Below are 13,277 nucleotides of genomic sequence, written 5' to 3'. Positions count from 1 at the left end.
ATGTGCTCTAAATAGGTTTTTACAGGTGAGATAAGCAGGGAGATCACTGCCAGAGGTAGCAGGAATGGCCACTGAAGGAAGAACTGAAGGAGCTTTATCTGCTACCCGCTTCAAGCGTTTGCACTGTATAACCAGGGGAGGAGGAGACTCCAGATCCTCTATATCAATTGGTTCTAACTCATCTAAAGGTGGAGGAGGAGGTATTGGATCAGATGGAGGAGGTGGAGGCACACTCTTCTGTAAACTTGAGTAGGTCAAGAAGGCAGACAAGTAGGATCCATAGGTGACATTGGTAACATTGCCTGTGGTGACTTTTACGAAATGTTGATCCATCTTAGTGAGTAGGTAAGTGCTCCAATCAATAGCTACTCCTTTTAACACCATCCTTGAAGCTGTAAAGAGCTCTTTTGACAAGTAATGGGATGGCATTTTTGTAGGCATAAACCTGTCTTGGAGAAACTGACAGACCAACTTCCACACAGGATCAGTGATCATGGAAAAGGAAACTCCTGAAGTGTTGATCATCTTCTTGACATCCAGAATTTCCCTGGTTTGTTTTTGTAACAGCTTCAAAATCTCATCGTTAGAGAAAAGCTGGCAAGCTGTAACAAAGGATTCACCTTTATAGGGAAGAGACAGAGCCTTCCCTAGGCCTCGAGGTGTCAAAGTCATGGAAGTACCCTGGACCAGTCCCGACTTCTTGCTGTAGGAGGCCAGGAACTCATCACACATGGATGGATCCTCTGGAAGCAATGGAAAGGAGGCAGCCACAAAAGTCACAAGTCCCGCCTTCGTGAGAGGCTCAAAAGTGAGTAGGGAAGAGTAATCCCTACTGACCAGGGGGACATACTGGATAGGGGGAGGAGCGTGAGGCGCCATTCAGATGGTAAACACACACCACAACACAGACAGTCACAAAGAATGCCTGCAAAACAACCAAAGGGCTATCAAAAAGAAATCAATCCAAAAAGAAGGACACTCAGACAAACAGAGACGTAACTAAGCCAGGTACCACCCCAGACAATACACATCTTGGAAAAATTTTGGCATGACCTCTACACATATGCAATCGAAAGCTTCATGCGATGCAATATGCAAGCATCCAAATCCCCGTATCAGGCAATAAAAGAAAAAAAACTATACACTGTATCCGTAATCGTAACACATGGACAAATTAGACTACCATAAAAATGGACATGAAGACTGAACCATAACTCGGACCATCAGTGTCAACTAATAGACTTTTACTTGCCCATCCCACGAAGTGAGTTTATTAAAAAAAGGGGGGGAAAGTGTAGTGAGGGGGAATTATTTTAATGAAGGGTTCATTTTAATAAATTATTAACAATGGGTGACATTTTATTAGGTGATAAACCTTAATAAGAAAACGGCGATTCCTTCTTAAAATTTTAATTACAAATTATTAAGTTGAAACGGTGCATTAACGCAACCCGAACTTTGATGCCCAGACTGGGTCTCTAAATGCAAATCCTTAATGAAAAATTAAGAGTGATGTGGAACACTTTTTTGCCAATGGCGTGCTCTTGTGACGGTTGGTTCATTTTTATTACAAATTAAAGTGCCTCTTAAGCGCACGTAGCGCGTGCAAAGTGAACAGCTGGTTGATTTTTATTATTATGAAATGGTGTGTTTAGCATGAATGCGCATGGAAAATGTGGGTGAATAAAGAGTTTATTTTAACAATTAATTTGTGATTAAGGGGGAAATGAAAATAAATAAAGCACGTAAAATAAATACCTAGAAGGGGTGTGTATGCAAGGCTTAAAGGCGCACAGAAGAGTCCCCCAAAAGGAATGAATCCAGTAAAAGAAAAGTAAAGATCATTGACTGAACGACAAAGACAAAACCTTAGTGGGTGTGTCGATTATTATTATTATTATTATTTAATGATGTATTAGTATTTTTTTGAATTCTATATTTTGTTGGGTTGGTATTTTAGGGGATATTACGTGTGGTGGTGGTTGGAGTTATGTGTGGTTGTCTGGATTTGTTTTTTAATAAATTATATGTGGTTGTTTATTTATTTATTTTTTTCAAAATGAAGAATAAATAAAGATGGATATGGGATGACGGAAAAATAAAATTGCAGCGAGCTAGGAAATATCCACAATTTATGGTATGAAAATAAGATGGGAATTTTTATAGTGAAGTTTTGTTTGTTGCGTTTTTTTTTGTTAAATTGTTTTAAATAGGGGTATCGTGGATAAAAATATTTTAAAGTGAAAAATGAATGGAAAAAGGTCAAGGGGGATGGGTGGAACTTTTTGAAATTTTTCAAAAAATTTTGTGTATTTTTTTACTAATTTTAAATGAATTTTTTGCATTTTTAAAGTAATTTTGGAATAAATGGTCAAATATTTATTTTTCTATAATTTTGGGGGTTGAAATTTCCAGTTGGCAAATTTCCAAAATTTGCAAAAATTTAAGTAAATTTTTAGAAATTTTTTTGAAATTTTTCTGAATGAAAATGAATTTATAAATTAATTAAATCAGTTAAATCAGCTTAGTTTAGTAAGTAGGGTCAAATTAAGTCAGCTAAGTCTTGGTAGTCTGGATAAGTCATGTAAGTCAGACTAAGTTAAGTCAGGTTAGTCACAGGAAACTAGGTTAGTTTGGGTTAGTCAAAGTCAGGTAGGTAGACTAAGGCAAGGCAAGTCAGGTTAGTCTGGGGTAGGCTAAGTTAGGTTAGTAGACTAAGTCAGGTCTGTAGGGTCTAACCTAAGGTGGGTTAGTGGAACTAGGCTAAAGTTAGGTCAACTAGAGTAGGGTTAGTGGAACTTACTGAGGGTTAGATTAACCTAACTAGTGGAGGGTCAACTAAGCTAGGGTTAGTTGACTAGGGGGGTTAAACCTAACCAGGGTGGGTTAGTTAACTAGGGGGTGGGTAAAACTAACCAGGGTGGGTTAGTTAACTAGGGGTGTGGGTAATCTAACTAGGGTGGGTTAGTTAACTAGGGGTGTGGGTAATCTAACCAGGGTGGGTTAGTTAACTAGGGGATGGGTAAAACTAACCTAAGGGAGGTTAAACTAACTAGGGGGTAAAACTAACCTAAGGGAGGTTAAACTAACTAGGGGGGTGAACTAACTACAGTGGGGTTAGTTGATTAGGGGGGGGTTAGACTAACTAGGGGGGCTAGTTAATTAGGGGGGTTTAGACTAATTAGGGAGGGGTTAGTTAATTAGGGGATTAATTAACCTCAATAAGAGTAGGGTAGTGTCAATCTACCTGGGGTACTAGGGAGGAAGGAGGAGGAGGGGGAGGAGGAGGAGGAGGAGGAGGAGGAGGAGGAGGAGGAGGAGGAGGAGGAGGAGGAGGGAGGGAGGGAGGGAGGGAGGGAGGGAGTGGTGGAGGCGTGGCCGGCGGCAGCTAGGCGTCGATGGCGGAGGCGGCGACTCGGACTGCGACATTGGTGGAGGCGTCGAGGGGAGGCAGCTGGGGCGGCGCTGGTGGAGGCCGCGAAGGAGACAGCTTGGGAGAGGCAGTTGGGGCGCCGCTGGCGGAGGCCGCAAAGGAGACGGCCTGTGGAAGAGAAAGGGGGGGTAGGCGCAGAAGGGAGGAGCGCCAACAGCAGGAGGGGCAGAGGGGGGAGGAATAGGGGAGGAGGGTAAATGGGGAGGGGATGAAGGGCGGCCCGGTGGGAGGGGCAGAGGAGGCAGGAAGGAGGGGGAGGAAGGAGAGAGGGTGAAGGGAGGAGGGGATGGAGGCGGGAGAAGGAGGTGATGGGAAGGGAGGAAGAGGGGGAAAGGAAAGGGAGGGGAAGGAGAAGAGAGGGAGGAAGAAGGGAGGGGGAAGAAGGTGGAGGGAGGAGCAGTAGGTGGGGGGAGGGTTGGGAGAGAGAAAGAGGGGTAGGAGAGAGAAAGAAGAAGAAGAAGAAGAGAGAGGAACGAGAGAGAGAGAGAGAGAGATGGTGGTTGGGATTCGGGGAGGGAAGCTGCCCGTTGGGGGGTAGTTTTTTTTAATAAATTAAGAAATAAATTAATTAAGTAAAAGAAAGAAAAGAGAGGGAAAGGTGACATGCCCCCGTCCCGTGCGCATGCGCGGGGCGGGGGTAAAAAAATTTGCGGTGGTGGGACCCGACAGGGCGAGGAAGTCGATACACAAGTTGCAGACGTGACGGGGGCGTCTCGGGATACGGAAAAATGAAAACCCACCGTTCACGCGCAAGGCGAGGCACGCGAGAACACGAAAAAATAAAGAAAAATTAATAACTCATAAATCGTTCGTCAAAATGAAAATCCGAAAAAAGGAAAAATGGGCCAAGAGAGGAGGGGAAAATGAGGGAAAAGTAAGACAACTCTGTTCACACATCTCATCTCTCATTTGATTTAAAGGGAAAGATTGGTCACTCACCCCACCCTCTGGCTCACTCTCTGATAGATATAGAGGGCAGCCCATACTCACATCCCCATCCTGTTAGGATGAAAGCTCACATCACTCAAGGGGTTGGTGATGAAGATCATGTCGACTGTTGGTGTTATCAGGATCTTGAAGACGAGGCGTACCCAGGGAGGCAGCCTACAAAGCCCCTACTTCAATGATTGATAAGAAGAGTCGTCTGTTAAGAAGGGCAGACAGATTGATATTGTAGAGACAGCGCACCAAGGGAGGTGGCTTCGCTTTCTGAAGAGGTTCTGTTGGTGAGTCAACTATCCTGAACTGTGGGGTGTTACCACCTTTTCCACAGTCAGCTTCTCGCCCAAGGGTGTTTCCACCTTTTCTTGGAATGAGGCATGTTATGACAGGGAATTTCTTCCTTTTCTCCCATAATAGTTTTGTTTGTTTTTCATTTTTCTTTTCTTTTGCTTTTTCTTTTCTCCTTTATTGTTTTTTTTATAAAAAAATTCACTTCTTAATAAAGGGAATGGTAGAAATACCATATATCAGGACCAACCTCGGCACCATTGTTGGATCAGACGAGAAGAGAACAATGTCGGGTTGAGACGTTTCTGTGAGGGGGTAGCAGAACGAGATCGCCTTATGAGGAGAATCATCATGGCTATCAGAAGCACGACAAGAAGGACAGTGCGACGCCCAAAAGGGAAAGGGTAGATCGATTGTGATTGTCAAGATCCCCAGGGAGGGAAGTATTTTTTCAGGCGATAGCCCTTGATGAGGAAAGGATCATCAGAGGCATCAACGGTCTGCACCTAAATAGAACCATTAGGATTGAGGGTGATGGGACCTGAAATGGGCCGGCACTGGCTATGGCACTAGCGGACCTCATGCTCATGACACACAAACATCCTCACGGCCTTGCGGACCAAGAGCGTCTATCTACTGCTAAAGGACAAACTGTCCTAAAGCCTAATCTATGCGTTTATAGTTTCATTGTTTTGTAGTCCAACGTTTCCCTTTCTATAAACTCCTCAAAGGGAGAACCCAAAGTACATAGGCATAACGCCTCGTCACACGCCCATAGGAGGCACTCCACCGACTAATAGTTGGAGCCCCACTGCAGCTCTCCTACATCATAGGGATTGGCCCTCTGATGCACTGCTAAACATATAACACAAACGAACACAAACTCCTCTCTTTTATATTTCTCGTATTTCCAGGAGATATACCATGCTTCCTCACTTAACAGTCCCTTAGGAAACCGACCCTCTATCCTATGGCAAGGGATAACCTCACACTCTCAATCGTGGGTCAAAGTCCTGAGAAAACAATTGCTATGCAGTCCAGGAGATTTTCCTTTGATACCATGAACCATGCATAGTGCATAATGTGAATGGTTTGGTGCACAAACAACAGAAAATCAGCATTGTGCATCGTGCAAAACCAATCTTTTCATGATTTCCATGCTAATGTTTATGTATTGATAAAAGACACTGAGCCTTACGCTCATGCTGCCTTTTCCTTTATTTTAAAACAACGGCCTATAGGCATGATGCAACACATAAATCAGATTTAAGATTATACTTTGACACTCAAACTCCCCTCTCACCCTACCGTTTAATGTTTTGCATTCATTGATAGGTGTAAGAGTTGTTTTATGTGTATTTCTTTATAGAGAAAGCGATAAACACGGACAAAACATAGAAACGAGGGTAAACCGAGGCCAACCTCGTGCTCTACCTTCATTATACATTGCACAAACACTTATGTAATTTTTTGAAATTTTTCTTTTATCGTTTTCTAATTTTCTCCCATTTAAAACTCATTTTTCATCATTTTTTGGTATTTTTCCCCTATTTTCTTCAATAAAAAATGTCTAGAAATGAAGATTGATTATGGGCTGTGGCCTTTAGGTTCCTTGACAGCAAAATTTCATGGTTTTATTGATGTTATGTCTCATATTTCCCCTTCATTTTGCAAAAAACCCCCATTTTACCCCTTAAACGCGTATTTTACGGGTTTTATAACACTAATTTCAGCCATATCACTTATGATTTTTTGATTTTCAGAGCATAAATTGATCAAACTCATAGCAAACAACATCATGATGCATAATCAGCCCATGGGAACATTTTTTCATCAACCAAATAGCATAAAAACTCATTTTTTCTTCATAAAAATTAAATTACCTCTTAGGCTTTGTGTCTCGGGATCTCCGTTTTGGTACGGGACTGCAGGTCAGCCCTCATTCAATGTCTAGCATCTTCACAATCAGCAATCTTCGTGTATTCATTGATCCGGAAGCAATCCGATCTCATCTAGACAAGCTTTCCTCCATCATTCTTCATTTTTCTCTTGCACACAAGAACAGCCCCTTAAGGGGGAGAGAGGGAGGAGAGAGAAATACTAGATCTGGTTCTCTTCATTCCCACAGCCATTTCACGGGCGAAGATAGGTGATAAGACCAGCAAAGAGGGAGAAGATTGGGGGTATGATCGATTAGGTGGGTTATTTGCAGGCTGCAATTATTATCTCCATCTCCACATGGCGCATTTTTCGGCGTGAAGATGGCGCCTTCTTCCTCCATTCTCTCTCCACGTTTTTTTATGGCCCCCAAACTCAAAAATTGAAGGGGGGTTAAAATTCGCCCAAAGGGCACCCCTTTTGGCCCTCTCAAATGTCCACCTTTTCATATCTTACCCCTTTTGTGGCCATTTTCCCGTCCTGGCTCCGATTCAAGTGATGTAAATTTCTACGCGTTCGGCTTTACATCTTGCATTGACTGGTAACTCTTGAAAACCCGCACGGCAGTTTGAAAAATTATCAAAAATCCACAAGTGTCGCTCGGGCGCCTTTTAAAAGTTGTATTTCACTTGGTGCTTAAAATCGTCCAAGCTGGAGGCACCGCCTTCGATGTTGAATATTTTTCCCCTAAATTTCGGATTTTCTGACAAATTTTAGGCACATCCCGGGCTCAAAACTCCGCTCTCATTGGCGACCACGGGATAGGGTGACTCAGCCCATCGAATCCCACAACAGATCTGCACAAAACAACCAAAGGAAGCATCAAGCTGATACAAAATAGATACATACTAAACACACAGCACAGTGCTCACCCTATCCCCTGACAAAACCAAGGCATGACATCCACAAGGAGTAGGCCTAGCATAATCTGATAAAAGGTTCAAAGCTAGTCACGACCCGACTGCTCTAACACGGCCAAACTAAAAAGAGCTATCAAAGAGATCGCCCTAAGTGGTAGTCTGAACTACCTACCTAACTAAGGACAACACAACCAGGAGCTCCTACTAGGCAAGGACTCCTATAGCCTGATCAATAAGTATTTTCTTTTAGCACATTTCTTCTTCCAGGGTTTTATTTTATTGACATACTCGGGCATGTAAAAAGGAGGGAGCTGAGCGTAGTGACCCAAGGAGAACAGAGCATCGACCTCGGGTCCTGTCTCGGTACCCAAGAACCTACCAAGCCCTCGCAAGGCGACACTTAATCCTTTTTTGATGCTCACTTTTATTTTCACTCCAACCTTCCTGACTTTCGTCTTTTCCAGCAAGATGCCATCCCTAGGAAGACAAGGCATCGGCCCCGGGTCTGACTCGTCCCTAGGAACCTACCAGGCCTTCACTAGGCGATGATCAACTGATTATAAATTTTCTTTTCTTTTCTTTTCTATTTTGATAGGGGATTAGAACCCCTTTTTACACACCTTTGTATATATTTATTTCTTTGAGATATCCAAGGTTTGTGTTTCCCCTTTATCATCATCTTTTCCTACTGGCAGGCTTCTCTAACTGCCTCACAACTAACAAGAACTCCTAGAATGGCTGCCTAGCAAGCTAGCAGAACAGGGTCACTAGGACTACTTTCTGAAACAGGCCTTTCAATGCTTGACAATGTCTTTACAGGAGGCAACGACTACTCAAACCTCCCTCAAACATACTGAACCTAAACCTGGGACTTCATGCCTTGGACGCTGGTCCCCAACAAGAAAGAAAAATCCCCCAACAAGTAGACAGACACATACAGCATGAAAACACGTTACTCGTAAAGGAGAGATATCACCTGGATAGGGCCACGAGAAGCGTCCACGCAACAAAAGGCTCCTTCCAAGCTCTTCTTCCAAACCTGTCTAGCATAGACCTAAAACAAGAAATCATTAACCGCACCTGTACTAAACAGACAACTAGCCCTCTTGGCCTAACGAAATCTCGACGTAATATCCAAAGCATCTAGCCTTCCTAGCTTAAAACTAGATAGGTCATTTTAGTCCACGTAATGCTGATGTCCTTGGCATATACATCACACCCTATCAGACTACCCAGGGTGCCAAGGATAGCATATCATAGGTCAACTAGCCCCATGCTACTCATGTGAGTTAGCTAAAAGCTTGATCTTGTATTTTTTGATCTTAGGGTTTTTTTTTTAAATAGAGCTACAAGTCCAATCCTTTCCACAAATAACTCATCAATAAGACCGATCCCTCCTTGGGCACTATGAGCTGAATGAACGGCCTCAATGGGCTCGCATGTCCCACATTTACTGTCATCCGAATAAAATGGTTGTTCAAGCGGCTGAGTGGCTCCTTTGGCAGAAATAATCATAGCTTTGTACTCATTTGAACCTCCCCTATTTGGATTTTCACATAAATCAGTGCTGCGACCCAAACTAGATAGAGCTTCAAGCCTAGGCACATCACATGGGTGTATCCCAAGGCAGTGTATATTGTCAGATGTATATCCAGTCTTATCCTCTTGGGGGTTCGACAAAATATATCCAGATGAGATCCTTGGCCTTGCATCCAGCACTCCTACCCTACTTTTGGAGATTTTGGGTCTCCAAACCCATCTCACATTTCCCTTAATATTCTTGCATTCCCTCAATTTGCTGCACTGGTCTAACGAACTCAATGCAAACTTATCCCTATGGCCAAATGGCTTCACGTCCTTGTGACATTTGTGAAGCACAGGTGGACTTTTAGCATTTTGCATCCTCTTTACAAAAGATGTTTTTACTTATTTACATCCATACTGCAAATTATTTTCCATAAGAACCATGCTTTCACTAAAGGGAACAACATCCACCCGAAAGCACAATTCCAATACCAAAGGTCTCTCAAGAGCCTTACTGGCAACAAAATTAGAACCACACACAGAATGCTTATCAGTACTCATAGGCCCATTGGCTCTATCCATGCTGCCATTACAACTACCTCTCGTGGAAGTGTTGCAAGCCCTAATGGGGCTTACATGGCTTGGAACCTTTTCACTGATAGGCATGCCATTACTATGCATAGGATGGCCATTTTCTGCTTTGAGATTTTGGCCACCAAGGTTCCCCTCATAGGATGCCTTGGTATCAACAAGTGAGCTGTCTTCTTGCAAAAATGGTTGGAAGCTAGGATGTACTAGTACTGAGCGGGGAAAAATCCAAAAGTTTTCCCAACATCTCTGAATATGACCCTCATAATCAATGGCATGCATTTTTGCTTCCCTTAACAACTTAGGATTCCGCTATTCCACTTGGATTTGTGTATTAATCTCTAAGCCATTTAGAAAGAGCTCACATAGCACATCATCTGGTAGTGCACTGGCTCTTCTTGGCCAAAGCCTAAGAGTACTATCAAAGGCTCTAGCATACTCTTTAACAGAAAGATAAGACTCCTGTCTAAACTGCATAAGCTGCCCTAAGACCTGAATCATAGGAAACTTCTTTTCATACTTATCTAGAAATCTATCACAAGACTCCTCAAATGATTTGATCGACCCTCTTGGGAGGCTCCAGTACTATTTCCTTGCCTCTCCCTTTAGGGTACTTGGGAATACGTGCATCCGATGTATATCGTCCACCCCACTTGCAATGCAAGTTAGGTCATATTCTCTTAAATGAATCATCGGATCCTCATCTGGCAACCCATAAAACATTGGGAGATCCCTATAAAGAGGAGGACATTTAGTCCTTCCTTTTGGGATCAACACCGAGTCATTATGATGGACCTAAAAACGGGCCGGCACTGGCTCATGCACTAGCCGGACCTCGTCACTATGCGCAAGACAACCCCCTCGGCCTCGCGGCCAGGAGCGTCTATCAAAATCTCTGCCTTCCTAAACATTGCGTTTGTAATACGTTGTAGTCCAACTGATCCTAACTCAATATCACTCCTCAGAGGGAGTCCCTTTCACATAGCCAAAAGGCTCGAATCACATACACATGGGGTTCCTCCTACGGCTGAATGCCGTCAACCCTCTGCGACTCTCCTACACCTTGGGGATTGGCCCCTCGATGCGTCGCTCAACATTTAGACATTTCGCACAAACGTCACTCAAGGTACCAAATAAACGTATCCAGGAATGTACCATTTCCTCACTTGACTTCCCTTTTAACCCTCGTCTATCCTACAGCATAGGAACCTCACGCTCTCAACGGTGGGTCACAGGCCTGCTGAAAACAATTGCTATGCATATCCAGGAGCTAACTCTGATACTTTTAATTTCCTCTACATGATCATGCAAAGAGGTGGATGCCTAGTGCTCAAACATTTTAAAAACCAGCAGCGTGCAAGTGCAAAACATCTCTTTCATGCTTTTCTTTCTAACCGCTTTGTGCTTCGCTGCAACACCTAGCACCGAAGTGATCTTCGTGCTACTAGGTTTTAATTTTTATCATTATTATTCCGTCCTAGATGCGATGCATATAAAATCAGCAAATTATTCCTCATGCTCAGTGTCATTTAACCATTTTTTTCCACAACTCTACCCTTCCCCGTTGATAGTGCATCATTATATTCATTTCTTTTAGGGTTTCCTTGTCATTTTATGTGGAGAAAGGAATGAAACACGCACCAAAACATATAAACAAGGCTGAACTGAAGCATAACTTCATGCCCCAACCTTGCTATACATCAACAAACATAAATCCTATTTTTCTATATTTTTCGTAGCCCCAAATGTATTTTTCCCCTATTTTTCATGGTGTTTTTTATCATTTTTCCCCATTTTCTTCATTTTCTTGTAATTTTTAAATGGCTGAAAATGAAAACCAGTTTGTGGGCTGTGGCCCTTAGTTCATTTGCAACAAAATTGAAAGATTAGTTGATGTGTATCGACGGTTTTCCCCATTTATATGCCCAAAACCCTTGTTTTCCTTTATTTTTATGGTTTTTCGTGTCTCGATTCCCTATTTTCTGCTATCCCACACATGTTTTCCTGATTTTTAAATGATGAACAGCTAGAAACCAACTCAAAGCACGACATACTCAAAACTCAATCCATATGAACACATTTTTATCAACCAAATTTGCATCAAAAGACCATTTTCTTTGTAAAAACAATTATTACCGTGTCTTGCGGGTTTTTTCATTAAATTTGGCACGTCCCACGATTGATTTCCAGCCATGAATTCTGCTTGGAATCAGCAATCTACAATGGTTTTGCATTGCTCTTTCATCCCGTCAAGAATCGGCATCCATCCGGCCGTCCATCTTCATCCTATTCCTTCAAGCACGAACGGGGGCTAAGAGGAGAGAGAGAGAGGAGAGAGAAAGACTGGTTTTCTCTCTCTCCAACCAGTCCACCATTGCGGGAGCGGAGACCGGCGATTTGATCGGCATGATGCTTTTACCAGGCCTGCAGGTCCATAACCATGGCTTCTTTGTGAGCCAGCAATCGATTGTGGGGGGGGGGCGCGTTTTTTTCGGCGGCTGTTTTCAGCCGCCGCCCCCCCTCCATATCCACGTTTTTTCCTTGTGGGGGGGTGCCAAAGGTCACCCCCCCCCACTTGCACCTTTTAAAATTTCAATTTTGGGCCCCCTCTTGGGCACCCCGGCCGGTTTCGGGCCAACTCTCGCGTGCGAACTCCGAACTGCGTTCTGAAAATTTCTGTGAGCTCGTCTCAACATTCCGGACAGGCCTGCAGCTTCACTGACTGGCATGGGCGCACGAAAAAATTATGAAAATTCTCGGAGTGTCATACGGGCGCCCGTCAAGTACTTGACGCTTAAAATCGTGCTCGCTCGAGCTGCCGCCTTCGTGGTTGAGGATTTTCCCCCGCATTTCCATATTTTTCTCCTATTTTTAGGCATGTTCCGGGGCCTAAAATCCATCCTTCATTGGCGACCACGGGATAGGACGACTCAGTCCGTCGAACCCACGAACATATCTGCGCATAAACAACCAAAGAAGCATCACACTGATACAAAACAATTATCATCCTAAAACTCAGCACAATGCTCCCCCTACCCCTAGACAGAACCAAGGCATGACATCCACAAGGAGTAGGCCTAGCATCACTTAACAGAAGATCCGAAGTGAATCACTAACCAGCTGCTCCAACACAGCCAAACTAAAAGAACTGTCAAAGAGGTTGCCCTAAATGGTAGTCTGAACTACTTACCAACTAAAGACAACACCACTAGGAGCTCCTACAAGGCGAGGACTCCTATAGCCTGAGCAAAGAATATTTTCTTTCAGTACATGTCTTCTTTTAGGGTTTTTATTGGATGAACATACTTGGGCATGTAAAAAGGAGGGAGCTGAGCGTAGTGACCCAAGGAGAACAGGGCATCGGTCTCAGGACCTGTCTCGGCACCCAAGAACCTACCAAGCCCTCGCAAGGCGACACTTAATCCTTTTCTAACGCTCACTTTTATTTTCGCTCCAACCTTCCTTGTTTCGATATTATTTTTCCAGCAAGAAGCCACCCCTAGGAAGACAAGGTATCGGCCCCGGGTCTGATTCGTCCCCAAGAACCTACCAGGCCCTCGCAAGGCAATGAGCAACTGCTTATATATTTTCCTTTCATTTCTTTTCTTTGATAGGCGTTAGAACCCCTTTTTACACACCTTCGTATTTATAGTCATCTTTTAGGATATACAAAGTTTCTGGGCATCATCATTATTATCTTCTGG

This window comes from Lygodium microphyllum, chromosome 19 (assembly GCF_053477565.2).
Source record: "Lygodium microphyllum isolate KBCC chromosome 19, Lygodium_microphyllum_v1.1.10, whole genome shotgun sequence".
In the NCBI taxonomy this organism is placed as follows: Eukaryota; Viridiplantae; Streptophyta; class Polypodiopsida; order Schizaeales; family Lygodiaceae; genus Lygodium; species Lygodium microphyllum.
This window is presented reverse-complemented; position numbering follows the sequence as displayed.